Here is a 22991-nt window from a genome sequence, read left to right on the forward strand (position 1 = left end):
TGGGCAGCTGCCAGATCCTACTCATCAGGGTAATGGCAGGAGGGGGCAGGAAAGCAAAAGGGACAACAACAATAAAGTACTGTCATTCTAGTGCTTAAAAGGGGGTCTGTTTAATGTGCTGCTATGGTAGTTCTTTAATGTCAGCCATGCAAGGGCCAGTACCAGCTGCCTATTCTTAAGGTACATCTTACTGGCTGTCTTTCATTTATGATCACATCTCTTCTTTTCCCGTTTCCCTTCCTTACGTTGGTGCTTATTGATCTTGATGAAGTCAGCTCTTAATCTTCACTGGGGAAATAAACAGACTGAGCTTCTTAATTTTCTCACCACAAAGCATGTGTTCCAGTCCTCTAATCATTCCTGTTGCTCAACTCACATGAGCGATGGCAGATAAAGTTATGGGAAGTAGGTATATTAAAGAAACCAGCTGAGTCCTAGTTTTATGATCTTTAAATTGTGGCTTGAATTTCAGACTTTGGGTCACGGGCACAGCTTAAATACTCCAGTGATGGATGCTTTAGAAATGCTAATTGACAGATGTGCATTGGCTTGGGAAATAGGATTTTTAGTTAGCACTGAGTCAATTGTGTGGTGTAAGCAGTATATTTTTCTGCAAAAGCAGATCATCATATCTGTGAAGCATGTTATATACTGAGGGCTGAATTCTCCCCTCACTTACACTATGTTCACACTAAGGCTACATCTACATGAGAAGCCTCTGTCGACACAAGTCACCGTCAGGAGGGATTTCCTGCAAAATTCTGTGGACAGACTGCATCTACATATAAAATAGATCAAAACAGCAATCTGCTTTGTTGACAGAGAGCAGTCAGACTGCCCAGCCCGCTCTTGACAGAGTGGCTGATCAGAAGCTCTGAAAACAGGGCTGTCTGGGGAACTGGAAGACCTGTCTCTCTACAAAAGGATCTACACAGAGCATCTACACAGCCGTTTTGTTGACAAGACAATTGAGAGAGGCATTATACCTGAATGGGAAGAGGTATAGCATTTTTGGTGGATGTGTCAGATTTTGTCAACAAAAGGTAAACAGAGCACATTTTGTATTGTAGACGCTCTGCGTTTTTTCCTGACAAAAGCCCAGTTTTGCTGGGAAAAGCCTCTCATGTAGACATAGCCCAAGACAGATAATTAACTTCAAAAGTTACCATTGATTCTCGCTGGTGAAAGTCAGAGAAGAATTAAATTCTAAATATTCTCTGTTACTGTAATACTCAGAATACAATGACATTTTTTTTCTCTTTCAGTATCTATTTTATAAATATATATATTAAAGACAAAGACAGTCCTTTAAAAATTTTTCCAATTATTTTTCTTTTGACTGTCAGGCAAATTAATAACTCATTGCCACTTTGAAGATTTTCTTTATGCTGGGTAACTTGCTAGATGATCTTTGGAGAAATTTGCAATATTTTAGCTTTCTATCAGCTTTTCTGGATGGTTATGCTCACTGTGGGAATCAGATACCTATTTTTTCATGTTTAGGCTTGGTAGTTTTGTTACCTATTTTTCTAAGGTTATGTGATTTTGATGGCAAAACTAAATTGTTATCCTACTAAGAAGCCCAGGGAAGAATTCCAGGAGTTTGTGCTGATAAAAGGTGTTGAATTCTTGGTGTGGGCAAGTATAATCAGTTTCTCCGCAATGTTTTTGTATTACAAATGTAAAGCAAAAAAGGGATGTGGTGTTCTAATGATTAAACATCCCTGGTACATTCATCCCACATATATTACTAAAATCTGGTGGGATGATACCCATGATTGTAATGTTAAAATCAATAGTTACAACCTATTAGAAAGGACTGAATGGGTAATCGGGGAGGATGATACCGCTCTGCCAAAAAGGACATTTCTTGTTTCTGAGTCACTGACATAGCTCAGAAGAAAATGATCTTCAAAGCTTTATGAATCAATGTTCTAACAGATGAAGGGTTGTTAGTTGATGTCTGCTACAGACCACAAAAACCACACTAGAGAACAGGATGACTATCTATATTATATAAGGGGGAGAAAGAAAGCTGCATGCTCCTTGGATGACTCAATCTCAGTGTTATGGTGGAGAGCTAGTATTGGCAGTACTAAAACTACCTAGGATTTTATACCTATTACAGATAATGTTTTCCTAATTCCAAGCGTCACATATGACTGTGGGAATTATAAATTAGACCTTCACTTGATAAATGAAGTTGAACTGATTATACAACAATTAGATAATAGTAACTTTGGTAAAACGGGTCATGACTTCATCACATTTATAACTTTCAAACAAAAAAAAGTCCAGACCACAAAGCTGAAAACAATCTTGAGCCAAACATTCTGGGAGAAAGATCTAGTGGATAGAGAAGAAGCATGACAGAGATCATGATCTGGGTTTTTAAGAACAGGTTAAACCATCACTTATCAGAGATGGTCTCGTTCTTGCCTGTAAAAAAATTACTGACATATATTTTAACATATATAAAAGCAAAGAAATGCCAGGCAATTACAATGAAAAATGTGTAAAATTCTTTGAGTTTTTAAACATCCTTGGTAAGTACATGCAAAGGGCAGATAAGACTAATAAAATTTTGAAAGTCATAAAAGCTGGGTCTACACGAGCCCCTTCTTTTTGAAAGCGGCATGTTAATGAGCGGGTTCGAAAGATGCTAATGAGGTTACCATGAATATGCAGTGCCTCATTAGCATAATAGCAGCCACGGCTATTCGCAAGTGTGGCTTTCGAATTGCGTGCCACCCATGAAGATGGGGACCTTTCAAAAGGACACCCCAGTTTTCAAAAACCTATCCTATCTGGTGTTAGGAAGAAGGGGCTTTTGAAAACTGGGAGGTCTGTTCATAAGGTCCCTGTCTGCATGGGCAGTGTGTAATTTGAAAGCCGCACTTTGGAATTGCTGCGGCCGCCATTATGCTAATGAGGTGCTGCATATTCACAGTAGCACCTCATTAGCATCTTTTGAACCTGCTTAACATGCATCTCCCAAAAGGAAGGGGCTCGTGTAGACACAGGGTAAAGGCTTAGGAATGCAATTTACACACCCAAACACTCTTCAGTGTATCAGCAAAGAAACACGACAGGCTTGTATAAAAATTGTGTTTGATCTAAGAGTTTTATGGAATCCCAGAGCTTATTTTTGTAAACAAAGTAAAGTATCATACCATCATAGAGCCTAATTCTGCAAGGGGCCAATGCTACAAGTGCATAACTTCACTGATGAGAGTGGTCACAATCGATAGAACAGTCATTGTAAGTAAATTAATACATGTGCACTACAGTTCTCAAGAGTGCACCTATAGCGTGCACTTCCTTTATGGAACTACATGCTTCCTAGTACTTGACAAATGCTTAAATGGAATAAATGGGGCTGCTGATGGGAATAATGTTAAGTGTACAAGTAAATATTTATAAGGTTTGGGCTGTGTCTAATGACAGATAAGTGCCAACACCTGACTTGTGGGCAGAATAATTACACATTGAATACAAATCATCTTACACAAATTTTCAGCTGTTTTCAACTGCAATGAAATTGAGAAATACCCAAACAAAACTTAACATACTGTATCTGTATAGAAAACCAGATACTGTAAAAGAATAAAAAAACACATCAAGTTAATCTAGCTGAGGTCACACACATCTCATAGAGGTGGAAGGGACCTCCTTAGATCAAGTCCTGTCCCCTGCCCTCTTGACAGGACCAAGCATCAACCATTTTTTTAAATGTATTCACACCACATTCTTAAACAGCACTTTCAAGGACTGAACTCACATCCCACAGGCTTTAGCAAGCTAATGCTCAAGCCACCAAGCTATCCCTACCATCATGAAAAGGTATGAGTCCAGGCCCACTGAAATCAGGGGGGAAGGCCCATGTCAAATAAAACATATGGCTCTAAATGATCACAGCAACAGGTAATCCCAAAATAACTTTTAAAATATCACACATATTTTCAAAATCCAAAATTGCCTTTAATAAGATGCCCTTCTTCAAAACAAAACAGAACAAACAAAACAGCATTCTTATCACAGTGTGATATGAGAGAAAAGATGTGTACTGTTCAATTATTTTAAAAAGTATTAAATGAAGTATCAATCCATATACCTCAAAATTAGTATAATTTGGGGGGAGCTTGGGGTGTGGGAGGGGGGTTATGCCTGGAGGTGGAGTTGAGCCAGGTTTGTGGGGTTTGGAGCCAGGGCCACAGGGGACACTTAGGGGGAGATTTGTCTGCTGCCAGCTATGTTCCTCTTTGACAGAGGGATCTTCTCCCCCTCCACACCTTGGCAGCTACCTGGGGCTGGAGCTTCCAGGGTCCCCTTCCAATCATACTAATGTGAGATACACACATGTCAAATGCCCACATCTCAGGAGATTACTATACTTAAATCAAGATCAGGGAAAATTCTGTTATATTAAGTATTATTATTCAATATTTATATAACAATGGTATACAAAAGCCATGGAGCGGGTCTGACCACACTTTATCTATGATGACAGAGTTCCTGTCCAGAAAAGCTTATTTCATGAGGATTATCTGCATGAAGATGAGCATATGCATAGGTCTTTTCAAGGATTACAGATTAAAAAAAACACTCTGAAAAAGGCCACCTACATGCATAATTTCATGGTTCCATGATTTGGCTTCTTAAAGGGAAATTCTCAAAATACAAAAGTCATGCTGATATTAATATGGACACCCTGCTTGATGATATTAATGTAAACAGCATCCAGGAGAAGTAGCCCTATGCTTATCCTGACCAGTTTGTTCAGCAATTTGAACTCTGTTTCCCAGCACCAGGTAGACTGGTTTCTACCCCTTCCCTTTAAAGAAATGGGAATTTTTGAAATTCCACTTTTCATTTGTTTATCATGGCATGCCCCATTGCATCTTTCCAGCACTCCACAAAGGAAACCCTCTCCTGCCTGGAGCACACCATACCTGGTGCATCTAGTATCAGTGTTGGTAAGCAGTTATGTGGTCCCAGATCCTCTGCAGTTGCAATAGATTCAATATTATGGTCAGTTTTTCCATGGGCTCTTAGATAAGTACTATAAATGGGATATGGATCACTGCACTTCAGAGATAAAGGAGATGAGGAAGGCATACCAGAAGGCAAGGAAGAAAACATTGCTGGTGGTGCTGCACCCATCACCTGCTTCTCCTTTAAGGATCTGAATACCACCCTTGGTGCTGACTCCATCCACCACTGCCAAGAGCCCCATGAATACTTCAGCAACTCTGGCGGCAGCAGGCATTGGAACAAGGCCAAAGATGAAGTCATGCACAAGAAGGCCAAGTTGGATGAAAATGTGGGACACGCCACAGGGTCATCTGGTGGCACAACAATTCAGGATCTCTTTTTCATACCAGAGAGGGCTAGTCAGTTCTAGCATTTCTGGTGTTCATGGTACAGAGAGGAGAGCCCAGGTAAGTGATCTTTTTTAAGCTGAAGTTGCTTGATTCCATAAGGTAGAGCTGTCCTTAGCTCTGTGTATTCTAAAAGTAGCAGAGGAGAAGGATTGCTCTGTGGTTTGCACATTAGACTTATAAACCCAGCGTTGTGAGCTCAATCCAGGCAAAAATAGATTTTGTGCCCTGGTAGCCAAGAAAGCTAATGGTATATTGGGGTGGATTAGGAGAAGCATTTCCAGCAGATCTAGAGAAGTTATTATTCCCCTCTACTCAGCACTCCACATCTGGAGCACTGTGCCAAGTTTGACCCTTCCAGTAATGAAAGGATGTGGACACATTGGAGGGGGTTAAGCACCAGGCAACAAAAATGAAGAAGGGGCTGGAGCACATGAACTATGAGGAGAAGCTAGGAGATTTGGGCTTATTTAGTTTGCAGAAGACAAGATGGAGGGGAGATTTGTTAGCAGCCTTCAACTTCCTGAAAGAGGACTCTAAAGAGGATGGAGAGAAACTGTTCTCAGTGGTGACAGATGGCATAACAAGACGTAATGGTCTGAAGTTACAGAGGGAGAGGTGTAGGTTGGATATTAGGAAAAAGTATTTCACCAGGAGGGTGGTGAAGCAGTGGAATCCATTACCAAGAGAGGTGGTGGGATTTCCATCCATAGAGGTCCCATCCTGACATAGGCATGGCTGGGGTGATTTACTTTGGGAGGATCCTGCTTGAAACAGGGGGCTGGACTAGAAGACCTCTTGAGGTCCCTTCTAGACCTATGGTTCTGCAAACCCAGGGTTGGGAGCTCAATCTTTGAGGAAGCCATTTAGGAGTCTGTGGCCAACAAATTTTAAAAAATAAATCTGTCAGGGATGGTGCTTGGTCCTGTTAAGGGGCAGGAGACTGGATGTGATGATGTCTCAAGGTCCCTTCCAGCTCTATGAGGTATGTATATCTCCATATATTAAATGCACACAACTAACTGCATATGAGTATGCATATGGAGTACATACCTCACAAATATTATGCAGTATGCAGCAGACTGGTATCCCCACAGGAATATTTTCCTTGTTTAGGTATAACCTGCCATACAGGTATCACCAGTACACTTTTAATCTGCCACATGCACGTTATATGGCTATGTTGCACCTGCCCAGGCTTTGTTGAAGTGCTTCTTGCTGCTATGTGGGTTTCTCATATAACAATTCATGAACCATGAGAGTAAGAGGTAGGTTGGGTCTCTCCAGATCACTCTGGGCTTTTCAACATCCCCCACTGAAACCATCTAGCCTGGAAAGAAAGCCCCTGCTTAGAACTTATTGTACAAGCCAGTATTCTTAAAGATTCATGCATCATGTACCATCCAGACCACTCCATTTTGATGTCAATGAAATTACCATTGTGCTCCCCAACTCCTGCTGTACCACAGAAAAGTATCTATTTTTACTGATGTACTCAAGTGTAAGATAGTCCAGGGAAAATATTGGAATATGTGTGCCATGCATCTCCCTGCCACAGTTTGGGAATCCCACTGCCGCAAAGTCGTAAACTATTTCATGCACATTGGGAAGATCCACAGTTCTTCATAGCAGCATGTGATTAATGACTCTGCACACTTGCATTGCTGCTGCTTCAATTATGGATTTTTCAACTCCAAACTGATTTATGACTGACCAGTAGTAGCATGGAGACTCCAGCTTTCACACTGCAAAATCCACACACCTTTCAACTGACAGTGAGCTCTCATTTTGATGTGCTTGTAATTCAGTATTGGAGTGTGCTTTGCACACAATTCCTGGATGGTAGTTTTTCACATCTCAAAGTTCTGCAGCCACTACTCACCATCACAAACCTGAATAATATTCAATCCCACCAATCGGTGTTTTTTCCCCCAATCCAGAAGTGATGGCTCAGTGTGTATAAGTGCTCTGTGAATGCCAAACGTAATCTACTGTTATTTTTTTCTATACCACACAGCAGGTCAGGTAACTCTGATTTATGTTCAGATTAGGTGTTCATGACATATTGCATAACCAGCCATTTCCTGTTTATCATAGTGACCACTACAGTAGAGAGCAGTGCAGGATCCATACTTTCAGACAAATATGGTGGATGCAAAGTAAACAGGGGCTGCTGAAAAAATACCACTGAAACACAGTCAGAGGCTCACGGAATACTGGTGTGTAGAGCCTGCACCTCTGATGCACTGAAATCCAGTCCACCTTCCCACAACTCCTAGATACACAAGGTGGTGGGTAGCTAAATGTAATAGCTGTGCATGGTGCACTGCTTTTGCTGTTGACAGTAGAGCACCATCTGTGGAAGCAATCCTCTGACAGAAGGAGTATTGGGTGAACATGCACTAGCAATGTAATTGTACCAGTTTTTTTTTTTATTTTCAAATTAACTTGTACGGACCAAACTATTTAGTGTAGAGAATGCCTTAGTACTAGCTCTCATTTTTACAGATTCATCAGAGTACCAGAACAATACAAATATACCCTACAATCAACCTAAACTGCATGGGTAATGAAGACTTCAGTCCTCTTTCCAAAAACTTTTATTCCAAAAGTGTTGTTAATTCTGCTAGCATCACTATATTTACCCCAATAGTATTTCCAAAACATGAAGAATACTGAATGCCTCTTGTTTCTTAAAATCAACCTGAAATTTTTTTAAAATGTAGTCTCCTGTTCAATGAAATGAATAATATGTTAACAGATAGAGGGTCTAGAAATGTAGCCCATGAATTTCATTTTAGAGGTAACAGCCTTTTTGAATTTATTGCAAGCAATATTCAGCTTAACTTATGCATCTACTTGTTAGGAATGCAGTGTGTGGGTAACATAAATATAAATAGCTAAACCAGTTATTTTGATATACAAGCACTGAACTTCTTTGCTTCACTACACTCTGTTTAAGATGAATATGATTCATACAACAGTTCGGCAGCAATAGGACATTTATTTTCCATCAAAAGGCAAAACTCTTGTCTGTCTTTTGGTTATATGTTTACTATATATTAATTTTTATACCTTTTGAAATTATGGGAATGCTTAGTAGTGAAGAATTTATTTCTTTGCTTTATTATACTGTCTTGTTAAGAGTATAAAAATAAATCAACACATTTTGGTATTTGCCAGAAACATGATTTTATATTGAGCATGGAGGAAATGAGTAACTGCAGGTACGAAACAGGTGTTGCTCTCTAGTATTTTTTTTTCCTGAAGGTGGGGAAAAAAGAGGATCAGAAAGTCAAAATAAAGAATGGTAACTATTATTTCTGAGTGGTTATAGATGGCAGATATAATCTCTACCCTTCTGCTTCACGTTTCCTGGAGACTTGCGTTATTTTCCTCACATCACCCTTAAGAACAGCAATTTCTGAACCTTGAAATGTTCAGAAATATTATTCACATAGAAACCTAAATCTCACGTTTTTACCCCAAACCAAGTCATACCATATTTCTTGTTTAAACTTTCATTAAAGCTACTAGTAGGTTTGAGTGGGTTTTTGATTACCATAATGAGAATCCTGGTCTGTGACTGATGTGGGAAATCTCACCTAAAAATTAATTTTCATCATATATGACTTTGATCCCTGAATTTCTTGAAGTAGAGAGCACCTAGATCACCCCTTCAAACAGAGTCTGGGAATACTTCAATGGGAATCTACCATCATTCCTAAAACATTCAATAGCTTAACTCTGGCCATAAATAAATAAAAAAACACCTCTGTGCCAGAGACCTTGCAAACTATTACTCAATGCCTAAACTCCTTGTTCTAAAAAGCACCAGTAGAACAGAGAATATGCAGAGCTAGGATGGAACTCAGCCACAGTGAAAGACTAGTCCAAAGAGAGTAAGAAAATTCCATGTAAATTTAACTTACATTCAGTATCATTCTGTGTAAATGAAATGAATGGATGTCTTTGCAGCACTGTTATGTTTCACATCACAAACACAGAGAAACAGATAAAAAATAACCTTGCAAAGGCAGAGAAGCACAGCTTATCCCATGTTATTTTATGTTGTGCCTCTCCAGCATGGTTTACTAGAGTCCTCTAGCTTGCAGGCAGGAATTGGAATCCCTTGCTGCTCTCAGAGTAAGTGTTTGCAGTGCCATCACAGTCCTCAGCACACCATAGGCACCTGATAATTTTGATCACCAAATACTTCTGTCTTGACTCCAGGAACCTGCTGTATAGTTCCACCAAGTTAAATCCCCTTCTCTTTCTTATTTCATATCTATGTGAAGGCGATGGAGAAGTGCGTAGATAGCGCAGCAGTAGGCAGACAAAACCCAGCTATGCATCTTCTTCACATGACATGTAAACAGCATCATTTCACAGTTGTCTCAAAGCCAGTAAACTGCATAGTTGGGATAGTGTAAATTAAACTGTAAACTCTGGGTATGATGGAAACCACTTCAAGTCATGGTGGCGTAGGGTGGCAGCATTCCAGCACTCGAGTCCCATCACCAATGCTCAATGCCTAACCACAAACAACCGTATACCTGGTTGAAAATTTGGAACTTTTTCACACACACAAAAAAAATTACGTGCCACATTATTTTTAGTTATTCCATCAGAAAATTTCACCTAGTGGACGTTACAAACACTCCCTTCAGGTACTAGTGTGCTTCAGCAACACCCTTCTGTCAAGCAACGAGCTCGTTATCTCTCCTTCGCAAGCTGAAGCTGTGTACCCAGGACGAAAATAAAAAGGGGACCAAAGGGCCTCTGCCTGTCCACATAAAGCCTATAATCTGTAAGAATGAGAGGGCATTGAAACCCACTTGGACACCTTCATCCTGTGATGCTGAAAACTTATTGCTGTATCTGGGATTTGTTGATCAAGCCAACTATTTTCAAATTAGCTTCTGTTTAGGTGCCCAACGTAGGTAGGAGCAGCATGGTTTCAATTTGCCCTTCAACATGCATTTTTCTAGTTTACTTTTTATGTTTACAAGCTTAAAAATGCTAATTTATGTACATTAGCTTTATTTTAAAGCCAAGCCTGTAATGCACCTGATACATCTTGAAAAGCTATTGGAAGAGACAGAAGAAAAATTTAATGTTCGTATTTGCTAAATCAATGCTGAGCTTTAGTCATCTTCAATATTATCAAGGGGATATGCACACACAAAACTTTTAATAAATGCATTTAAATAAAGAAAACAATCTTCAGTGGAAAAAGAAGAAAACTTTATTCCTTATAATTTATGAAAACTATTTTCTAGCGGATGACTAACAGGTTATTTAATTAGGACTGGACTGCTGTCTGAAACTTTGAATTACAATGCTATACAATTTGTGGAAAGCTTACCTATCTTTCATAAAGTAATCATGTTAATTCTATATATTGGTTTCATTACGCTACCTCAGAACTATAATACACATGGATTAACTACATGAGAACAGAGGGCGATTCCAGTGGTTGCAGCAAGCAAATCAGGACTGATCGGTTCTCTTAGTAGCTTTGCTAATGACACCTTGTGGATTTGATCTTGGGAGATGCTGAGTGCCCAGGATTTTACACTGATTTCAACACATTTAGGTGAAGCAACTACTCTAAGACTTCTTGGAATACTGATGCAAAACTGCAGATGAATGCAAATCTAGCTGCTGGAAACAAACATCTTATCTTCAGGAGGATAAGATTGAGCTTTGACTAAGAACAAGCTCTAGAATACATTGGCTGTCAATAGATGTCCTTACATAAATTTGCTCTGTAGTAGTGTTAAGAACAAACTTCATTGTTGATGACTGTACCTATATCTAAGCAGGTCACCACTAGGAACTGTTTTTATGATAAAATGATTCTGTGGAACTGGCCATGAATATAGTTACCTACAGTTTTCTCAGGAGTACAAAGTTAGACCATGTCTATAAAGAGCAGGGTTGGCCACTCACTGACCAAGAGAGAGAAGAACACCCTTCCTTAATCCTTGGGGCCAGAACCTACCCCCAACACCTTAGCTGATCAGAAGGAAGTGGGTGGCACTGTCTGTATAAAAGCCCCAGCCAGAAGCCCAGTTGGGGCCTAGTCACCAGAGAAGACTAGATGCCCTCCTGAGGTCCCTTGCCGCCTTAGAACTCTATGCTTCTATGATTCTATAAGAAGACGGATGCTGGACATGAGCTCCCAAGCTGGGAGGGCAGTACTGCTCTGCACAAGACCAAGGACTGGCCTGGACCACCAGGCCTCACTGAAGAGCAGCAGCAAGCTGGGACAGAGCCCCCAGTCTACCCATGCACAGGGAAATACCCTGCAGCCCTGTGAGGTATGAGCCAGTGTAGGGAGTCTGGAAGTGGCCCAGGGATAGCTGCGTAAGTGTGTTGTGGTTTGGATCCCTGCTGGCCCCAGCAACAGGCTGCTCTGCCTTTAGTAGAATCTTGGATTGGGGTGCAGTAGAGATGGCAGCCTATGCCCCACTGCACCCCCTAGCTTGTCGCCCCTCTCACTGTTTTAGGCACACACCTGGGTTTGCCAGTCCTGTGAGGAGATCTAACCAAAACTGCTGTTTGTTTGTTGCCCCGCTCTGAAGCAGGGCATGGACCTAGTGAGTCCTGAGCACAGTCCTGAGTCCCATAACTAAGCTTTGGTGGCTGACAATGCCCATTGTTCCCATCCTTGTATAGTACCTATTCTTACAGCACCCAGGACAAAAGGACTATGATCTCATTTGAAGTCTCTAATAATACCTGGTTATTCCTATGCTATATAATAGATTATTAACTTGAAGCAGTGACTGTGCCCCTCTTTTTTTGTAGATAGCCTGGCACACTGTAGCCCTGATCCTAATTAGAACCCCTAAAGTACTGAAGTATAAATAATAAAGAACAGCAATACACACAACTCATTAGCTTTCATTTTTGAGTACTTCTCATTTCCTTGCCCCAGACAGGCCTTGAACCAAGTTCCAGAAACACTGTCCTCATAGTGTTAACATCCTGGCCAGAAGTAGAACATCTCAGATTTCTGACTGAGAGAGCCCGCTCTCATTAAATCCCTAGTCCTGTATTACATAATCAAGATGGTTTGTGTAATTTTTAATAGGTTTGGATGGACCTGTGAACTCTTAGGCACCTCTTGAAACAGACCCATCAGACCCTTTTGAGATTTATCCATTACTACTGATGTTTCTGCAGTTCTGTTCACACTGTATGGACTGTATCAATTCATAAAGTCAAGTCAGCTGTATGTACTCTGTGTGAAAGATTTCCGGCTTTAAAGATATTGTATTTCCTGCATAATCTTCTGTACAGTGAACAATTTGAAACTTCAGACATTGACTATTCAACCGTATTTTTCCCTGGAATTCAAGTGACTGGATTTGATCTACTGCTTGAACAACAGTTTCCAGAAATATACTAGCCTAATCCTATCCATTTTGTTTTGGTGTTTTGCTAATATTATGTCCAGGAATAACCACTTCAGTTATTTCTTGCTTTATTTCATAATTTGGGACCTGATATGCCCTAGCAGTCCTTTAAATCATAATTGTGGGGGCTGTATTTATCTAGCATCATATGAGGGTCTTTGGGGTACTGAGGCTGTCAACTGATGGGCTGCCCTCTCAAAAAGAACTGCAAGTGATGAGAAAGTAAAGATTGACTTTGCATCTTTAGACAAATTATTTGGAGAATCTAGAGCAATTTTTAGATTCTAGACTAAATTTGTTATGTGAACGTTTTCCTCCCCTTACACATGATACGTTGGGCTAAACACATACAATAGAACAGAGCTGGTGCTCACAGTTACTCTAGTGGTCCTTGCTATAAACTGTTTAAACCTCTTCCTCAGACTGATTTTGTTTCTGTTGTGGATGGGTGGCAGGTATGAGGTAAGTGTTTAGACAGTTTTTGCTACCCTTCATAACTCCATTGTGATGAAAAGTTAAAAAAAACAAAAACAAAAAAACAGCTAGCTACAAAGTCCAAATGAGTACAGCCTTAGTCACTTAAAATGCCTTCCAGACTGTAGGGAGAATTATATTAAATAACAATGAACGCTTGAAAAAATATGTTCCCTTCATACAGGACAGACATACAAGCCCATTACAAATGGTGGGATTAAATCTCTCCTACCATGTGTTTCTTTCTCACTTTGCTCTGTAACTCTGCATGAATGTTGGTAAAGGACCAAGGAAGAAATGACATCTGTTTTCTAAAATAGGAGAAACACGGTTTACTATCCTGTCTGCTTAGCTGCTGCAACACTCCATTAATAATGGAGATGACGCCATAGTTTTTTCTGTCAAAAGAAATAGATTCAAATTGCTAACTTGCTACCCTGCTGGTTTTTGCCAGGTACACTATCATGCAAACAATATATGTATTTCTGGAACATTACTATCTGTCCGTTCTGTCTCAGACTTATAGACAGGAGAATTGTCACCACTTTCACCAAAATTCCAGAAATTTAGATTTTAGTTCTAGCTAACGTACAATGACATGTACTAAGGCACCATCAATTAAACTGTTTGCTTCGCAGTGCCTGCGCAGCAGCTGGTGAATTCTAATGTTTTCAGTCCCCTGGCACTGCAGATCATGTAACCAGGCTGAGTCGCAAAAGGAGGAAAAGTATTTATTTGTCTTCTGACACTAAAGAGTTAATAGTAGTAATAGCTTCTGTGCTGCAGTGACTACTCAGTTCAATTGCCACAAAAAAGTGGCATAATGATGTATGTTCAGATCTATCTGTATTAACCTGGAGTAATTTCATTGCTGTCAGTTGAGTTACCCTAGAGTAATCCTGGTGTGATTAGAAGCAGAATCTGGCTCATAAAAGTAAGAAAATAAAATTCTCAGTCTAATTTTATTTCATATTCAAGTTTAGAGATCGAAGAGGGAAAAATTCTGTCTTTCAAAGGCATGCTTTGTTCAGTTCTCCTTTTTCACATTAGCTGTGTCTACACTACAGAGTTCAGTCAACAGAAGTCACTGTCAACAGACACATCCCATCAAAATCTCTGTCTATAGAACAGGTCCACATCTAATGTAGGCTCCTCCTATCAATGCCCTCTGTTGACAGAAAGCAGCCAAACTGCCCAGCCCTCTGTCCGCAGAATAGCCGATTGGAAGCTCTGTAAACAGGGCAGCCTGGTGAACTGCAAACCCCCTCCATTGGCAGAGGGCCCACCGGAGCATCTACGCTAGTTTTGGTCAACAGAATCTGGCAACAGAAGAGCTATGCCTCATACAGTCAAAACAGAACTCTTCCTGGAAAACTTCTGCATTCTGTCAAAAGATTCTTGACAGAACACATTTGTAGTGTGGACACTCCCTAGTTTTGTTGACTGAAAGCCTTTTCTGTTGACAGAACTCTGTAATGTAGACCAAGATATTGGATTATATACTGTCTACATGAACTGTCTTCTTTATACTGTAGAATTTCCTTGAAAGAAGTACGGTAGGCAACAACAAAAGCAGGACGGTTTTAGTTTTTCTCTGTGGGGTCAGGTGAATTAGATCTGGGATTATTTAAAATTCTGTCTGTCCTTTGTTTGTACCAATCAATATTTCAGGGTTTGTCTGGCCTTCCCTCTTCTTTTCACAGAAAATTGAAAAAAGGAAAGGGCTTTTTACACAGTCTGTTTGAAAACCTGAACACTTCTGCCAGAAACCTTTGTTCCTTCTACAATCACAAGTAACCCCGGAGACCACTATAACTTGAAAAAATTAGCAGTGGTGGTGAGAAAAACATTTTTTCCATTTTTACTGTGTGTTTACTTTGTGAACCTGACAACTCTTCAGATGTAGTCAGTAGTGCTCTGTCCCCTTTTTAATAAATAAGTTAGTTTCCTCTTTATTATAAAACTCCTTATACAGGAATTGAAGAAAAAACAGTCAAGTCTACAACAGTTCTGATCTCACTTTTACCCTGATGTAATGCTAATGGGATTACTCCTCCTTTACACCAGCAGGAGAGAAAGTGGAATCAGGATTGGTTTTTTTGAAGAATGCTCCAAGAGAAACTGGATTTTTTTTAAATATCTCCTTTCATTGGAAAATGTGGCATTTACAGTGCAAACTCAATAGGATTGGGAGAGAAAGAAATAAAAGCTAATGATGATGCAGAGTTGAACTTCCTAGGGGAGGACGAAAGGAGACTAATTTGCTGTCTGTCTATTTGCACAGGATTTAGCATAATACCGTTCGCTAATTACCAAATCAGTCTTCATGGCACACATATACTTATGATTGTATGAATATGCACGGCAGGTTCATTTCAGAAAATGTTTATTTCAATTGTAAATTTTTAAATAAATAGTAACCTCCATTTATAGAAACACTTCTTAAATCAATTTAGTTTAATTACCAAGTAGCTGTAGCATTTTATATTCACTGAGCTCACTTATACTTTTTAAGTTCACCAAGCTGATGAACCACAATAAATTCAATGAAGAGAACAAACATTAAAGTACGGATAGGTTTACTCTCCTGAGCTTGAAAACAGAGCAATGTAGTTTGTTGCAACACTTGCAAGTGTCAATGACATAACCCATGAACTCTGCAGGGAAATTCCCTCTTGCTGTGTTAGAAATTAAATGCCTTCTTGCAGTATGCTGCACCATACATCAGCAGTAGGGATCTATCTTCCCAATGCCCTTCATGATGTAACCATTTGCAGCAGGCAGGTACTGAATGGATTTCAAGAGATGATCTTAAATTCCATCATCAAATATAATGGAGGTGCAGAGTGATTTTCCCTGCCCTTGGTGAAATTCATGGCCTCTGTAAAATGACATTTTATCACTTGAGCTAATAGAAGTACTTCTAAAGAACTCATCTTTTTGCTTGTGGAAGTGTTTTAGTTGTATTGAATGACTAGTTTAAAAATCATGTGGGAGAATATCGGTAGTCTCCCTTACATGGCCTTCACTCTACACAGCCATCTTTGAAAGTTGGACATGGTTCTATCTATCTATCTATCTATCTATTCAGAGATGAAGTAAAAAATATTTCCAGTGTTTGATGTTTACTATATCTGTTTGCTAACTGTTGTACCCCCTTTTTTTCTGAAACAGTGTTTTTTTTATTTAAATAGAGAATTGAATTAAATGATTCTTCATTTGCTGATCTATCTTCTGTACAGGCTCGTTAACCTCTGGCATACTCATTTTGTGCAAAAGGAAGAACTGAAATGAAACACTTTGCACCAAGCTCCAGGTAAAGGAAAAGGAGTTTTTCATTCTTGTCATATGTTTTACATGGAAGGTACTGTATCTTATGGTTATACGAGGTTGTCATCAGGTTGTCTAGGTTGTAGGCCAATGAAATCTTTATTTGTCATATAAATGTAATACAGTCTACAGTCTCAATACCAACACAACATTGATCTTCTTGAGATTATTTTTATTCTATTACAGCTCACTAATCCCATTAAGCAAATTATTCCAAGAAGTCAAAAAACATAGTATTATGAGAAGAATGAAACATTTACTGTTAACTGTCTTTCATAGTATCTTCTGTAGTCAGATCATAAATCTCTTGTATGTTGATAGGAACTACACAATTCCTCTTTTTACTTGAGACCCTTGGTAAATTCCAACTATTGCTCTTTCTAACTCCTGTAGTCAATTTAATGAATGACATGATGGCTCTCTGAAGGAAAGTTTGTGGGGTGAGGATAACCAATCACACACTCATTATTGTTTGAGTTAGGCAGCAATTCCAGGTAATAACTTATGTGCTCCTTAATTTATTTGCTCAATGTGGAGTTAGAATATCAACTTGGATTCTTTGGAATAAGGAAGGTGGTAAGGAAAGAAAAGAAAAGAAAAGAACATTGTCTCTTCCCTTTCATAAATATGTAAGGTGACAAGGTGTCATCTTAATGTGTACAACAAGGAAATCTAGGTGGATATGTAGAATATACATTTGCCACAAGGGATGTGTTTTTGAAATGCATGGGGGAGTTGATTGGAAGTCAAGGAGTACAGCTCCTATAGAGTGGGCAATTGGGTTCTATAGTGGCATGCAGAGGGAAGAGAAGCTACATGTTGATGCATGATAAGGGATACCATTTAAGGCAAGTGGTGTTGATGGAGATCAGGTGTAGCTACACGTAGGAGGCTAAGGGCATCATGGAATACAAGGGGCCTTGCAGATAGGTAATGAGGATGGGTACCAACAGTCTGGCATACCAAATCATTGCAAGTGTGGGTGTTGAATCCCATCTTAACCTTTTTTTCCCTTGTGGGTGGTGGCATTTGTGGACCGGATGTTGAAAACATTTTCCACATTGAGGAATAAAACACAATGGAGAGCTCCTGATGACATACAGGGAAGGGAATAAATTCCACGACTGGTGTCTGCAGCTGAGCAAATTATGCCTGGTTACTGAAGAATTCATTGGTTGATTATCATAGAACATTCATATCTGAATATTATCTAATTAGCTCATTCAATAAAAATATTGCCCTCCTCCAATACATACATACGATTTAAAGTACAAGTGATGAACTATGCAGAGAGTATAAGTGCCAGATTCTCGTGTAAATTAATGTGGCTCCACTGACTTCAGTAGACTTATGCTGATATACAATAGCGAAGAATCTGGCAGTCATATTTTTCAGTTCAACTTCTCCATAAAACAGAAGAAAGTGCGTGGGGGGGCGATAAAGAGCCAACCAAGCTATAAAATAATGATCTGTGAAAGTATGGCATCTCTTGCTATAAAATTATTTCTCAAATAACGGATATTAGCAAGTAATTTCAAGACTCTCATTTAAAAGCAAAGTAACTTAGCTGACGTGTCAGCCAGTGTATTTGCCTTTCAACATTCCTGCGAAGTTCCTGTAACAACAGGAGTACAAGTGAGAGCGACTGTAATAAAACAGCACAGAGCAACTTTACTATTATAATATGTGGGCAGTTTATCATTACAACTATGGAAGCATTTGAAAATATGAGATGCCTGCTCCCTGGGCACACTGCAATTAGAATGAGTCCAGGACAAACGTGTTCATTAAGCCGACTATACTCACAGGAAAGGTATAAAAAGAGCAGTCAGACAGATGACTTTAATTCAGCTTGTTTGCTTTGTTTCCTCATCTTTTCCCCCATCATCCTATATTCAAACTGAAGTAACTCCTTATATATAAAAGCATCTAGTTTATATGCTAAAGCATGGCCTTTGCTACATTACTTTCTCATGGGAATTTGTGTTTTTCCCATTAAAGTACATATTGCTTATTCATTGAATTAAATTAAATTATATAAACATCATGAGAGTTGCTACATATATCCTGTGTTTTGTTTTATTTCATACTGCCTTTTCCCCCCAGACACATGAATGATGTTTCCTGCTAGTGCATGATGGAACTTTATTGTCTTGAGAAAGACAAACATGTCACAGACTTTTAAGATCTTTTTAGAGCATCTGATTAATCTAACTGGGACGCAGATGAACTATCCTTTCTCTTTTTCTCTTCTTCTGCCATATCTCCTCACTTACTAGTGGCTTTTATTATGGCCATTTATCAAGATCTAGCTGTCCTGACGGGAATATGGTGGAAGAATACCTCCCTCTATAGTTGAGTGGTGTTATTATGTGAATGCTTCTTTGAGGTGAAAGAAAGACTGATGGAGTCAGCAGAATTTCCCCTAGTTGTTGAACTCAGAAGGTCTATTGCTCATCTTGTTCACTAATGGTGCAAATCAGGTGTAACGCATTCCACAAATCAAATCGATGTAAAATCAGTGTAAGTATGAGGTGAATCAGACCTTATGTTATATAGCGCCTAGATTATAGCTAATAGTCCAGAAAAACTCATAAAGGAAATGCATTGTTTTGGTAACAGCTCCATGGAATCCGTAATTCTTTCACTTAATGAACAATCAAGTCTCAGCCTGATGAAAAATCAAACAGTATCACAGTTTCCATGGGTAGATATAAATGTATCACACAATACTGTGGATTCTCTGACTGCAAATTCCATGCCTGAATAATAAGTCTACTATACAACTGTGTGGATATGCTACCAACCCTGTGACCAGGACAAAGGAGCTTGGAGTGGGGAGTATACACTAGCTGGACAGAGATGGGTGCTGGGACAATAAGCCTGAGAAGTGTGGACTAAAGTCATGCAGGAGAGACGAGAGGCTCAGGACAGTTCCAGTTTGGATGCGATGGGGCAGAAGGAGTCAAGACTGAAGGGGATGGCCAAAACAGTCCTTCAACACTAGAACCTCTCCAAATCCTAGAACTGAACTCAAAATTACTGAGTCTCATAATTCCTCTGATGTCAGCAAATATTTATGATATCCATTTGTAACACCAACATACCTGGGTTGCCAGCACCAGGAACAGAACCTGGGAGCATAGGGGCTAAAGCCCTGCATTCTACCACATGAGCTAAAGGCTAGCTGGTTGTCAGCCACGGCTGTAGAGCAGAAACTTCACTCAGCCCAGATGAGGTCTCAGTGCCTCTGGGTACTACACAATGATAAAGTGTGTATGTTTTTTGGTATACATCTACCATTTCTATCATTTACTCAACTCAAATTGCACAGATCTGTGCAGCCAGCTGAACATCTGTGTGAAAGTTGACTTGATGCCCCATAATGGAATGCATTTTGTTTACTTTGCTTTTTTTAAAAATCCAATGAAATCAAACACAGCAGTCATAAGCTCCACAGGATAGCCTATGAAGAAATTAATAATTCTTTATGAAAGCTGTCTGTTAATGTTGTTCAGTACTGTAGGTCTAGAATGCATATTTAACAATAAAGAAAAAAACAAAATATTTTAATAGCTTATTAATTGAGTACCATGCATGGAATGTGATCATGGAATTGATGACTATATCAATCCATATGCATAAGGGGGGTAATATAAGGCTGCACAGGCAACTTTAATCCTGGTATTTGCTAACTTTTGGGCACTTGAGATTTCAACCATAATAATGTTCTCTCTCCTTCTCTGTCTCTCTCTCTCTTTCTCTCTCGCTGTATACAAATATGCACATTTCCACTATTGTTGTGGGTGGGTGTGATATACACAAAGGGCAAGATTTAGGCAAGGTTCCTTACATCCACAGGATTGCAATCAAAGAGTGTTCACTATCATGAAATAGGCTTAAAAATGTTGCATGTAAGTCCTTTCTAATTTGTCTTTTTTCTCCAGAGACTTTTGGGGTTAAGTTTGACAAATTTTCTCTAAAAGCGTGACAAGTAGAAGATCCTTGTAATTTTTTTTTTCCATGTAACCACAAGAGTTCAAAATTTTGAGGTTTTCCTTAAAACCCTAATTTCTACAAAACTTACAATCATGTTGCAGAGATTGGTAAAACTGCAACTATCCCATTGGGCCCCTCTTAAAAGCTGGGCAGAAACTGACCCATTGTAATTTTTCATCACACTTCCTTATCTATGCTATTTTTTCTTTATCTGATAACCTGGGCAATTCCCGATTTAAGAGCCAGAAAGCCTGGTCCAGCCTCAGCCCTGTTCACTTAGTGCCACCTTGCTACCCATGCACTGGGCTGTTGTACTTAAGAGGAAGGCAGCCCAGCAGAACAGAAATTTGTGATGACAGCCCAAGTCAGGCAGAGACGCCAGGCTGAAAGGTGTGAGAGCGACTGCTCAGTAACAAGTAGGGTTAACCCAAGGGAACCCAGGAGGGGCTGATAGTGAAGCATAAAAGCAGAGGCCAGAGATGGGGAAGAATGCATTAATTAGAAGAGAGAGACTGAACCCTTGCGAAGGTTAGGACTGGGGAGAGATGTGCTTACCTGAGCTTCCGCAGATATGGTCGCTAGTAGCTGTCAGTGGCATAGTTTGCTGCTCCCAGCCAATAGGAAATGTGGAAAGTAGAGTGGGTTTGGCTCCCACTTCCACAGCTCTCATTGAACAAGAATAGCCACCAGTGGCCACTGGGAGTTGTGAGGTTCCGTGCCTGCTGACTCTCTGGTAGCTCACCAATGGCTAACGCTGATGAACCACATGCTGCCCAAAGGGAGGTTCCCTGTCCCTGGGCTACAAAGTACCCCTCACTTACTTCTATGGATGCATGCACCGTCTTTACGGTTTCACCTAACATGCATCTGCTAACTCTCTTTCATGTATTGGTTCACATGCCTGTCTGCTTGTATCACTGAACTGCTGGCAAACAAAACTACTTGGTGTGTGAGGTTGAATTGATAAAATTCAGCTAAAGGCACTTCTCTGGCATTCTGTTCTCTAATGACATTTAAGCATTTCTTTTATATGATCTCTTCAGAAAGGAGGAATATAATTCCCAGTCAGTTCAAGCAGTAGATGAATATGATGGGTAACAATGCCTAACCTCTATGAAAAGAGGAAATTGAGACAGAACAATAATTGTTAGTGATCAAATACGATCATCATGAGGACCGTTTAAGTACCTCATAGTGATATTGACAGTTTCAAGAGGAAACTTCTTGAGAAAACACAGCATACTTGAAGAACAGCTGGAATCTTCAAAAAGAAGTATTAACATTCTCAGCCAATAATGTACTGTATGCTTTTTTGAATCATCATCTCTTCAGAGCAGGGACTCTGGTATATTTTGTCATTTGTAAAGTTCTCTGGATGTTTCTGGAGATATAAAAGAAAGTTAAGGAATCAAATTCATAGTGTATATTGCCAAATTCTGTACTCATTAATGCTATACCCTAATTTCCACTCTTAAATTTTAGGGTAAAAATTTTAGGTACTCAGGAACTAGAAAATGTGTCAAGTGGGGGATGCTGGTTATTCTGCAGATATGTAGTTTGATATAGAGCTCTTCCTTGTTATTCATTAAGTCATGTCAATTGAAAGTTCAAAATGCTGTTCATTGAAGATGTAACTCCAGTATAGAGGTAATATCTGTGCAACTTTTGAACTTTTAAGCAGCATATTTTTGTCTGTAACCCAGGAACATCCTACAAAGCCTTTCTTCCCTCATGTAACTCCAATCAAATATTCTTTTTTTGGGGTGGGGGTAAGAAAATGCTTTTCTGATGTTAGAATTACATTGTGACTCAAGGCTAACATTTAACATGTACATTGTGGGTTCTGGTAATTTTACTGGAACATGGAGAAGTGAGAGAAGAGAAGGAAAATTAATAATAAATCTTATTTTTAGGATGTAGATTCCATGCAACAAAATCATAAATGACTAGTGCTGGAAGAGCACTCACGAGGTCATCTAGTCCAATCTCTTACCCAAAGCTACCCATTCCCATGCTTCACCACTTTTCTAGTCAAACAGCTTTTTTTTCCTAATATCCAACCTACACCTCCCACTCCATCTTATGCCCATTGCTATTTATTGTGTCATCTGCCACTTCTGAGAATAGTCAGATTCCATACACTTTGGAACACTCCCCCTGCAGGTAGTTTAAGGCTGCTATCAAATCCTCCATTATTCTTCTCTTCTGCAGACTAAATAAACCAGGTGTGTCCAACCTGCGGCCCATGGGCCGCATGTGGCCCTGGGTAGCCAGTAATGCAGCCCCACAAGATCGTAAATTTTTAACATTATTATGTGATTTATATACATTAACTATATTATATATTTTGTACGCGGCCCAAGACTATCTTCACTCAATG

The sequence above is a fragment of the Carettochelys insculpta genome, chromosome 1, assembly GCF_033958435.1.
Source record: "Carettochelys insculpta isolate YL-2023 chromosome 1, ASM3395843v1, whole genome shotgun sequence".
Taxonomy (NCBI): domain Eukaryota; kingdom Metazoa; phylum Chordata; order Testudines; family Carettochelyidae; genus Carettochelys; species Carettochelys insculpta.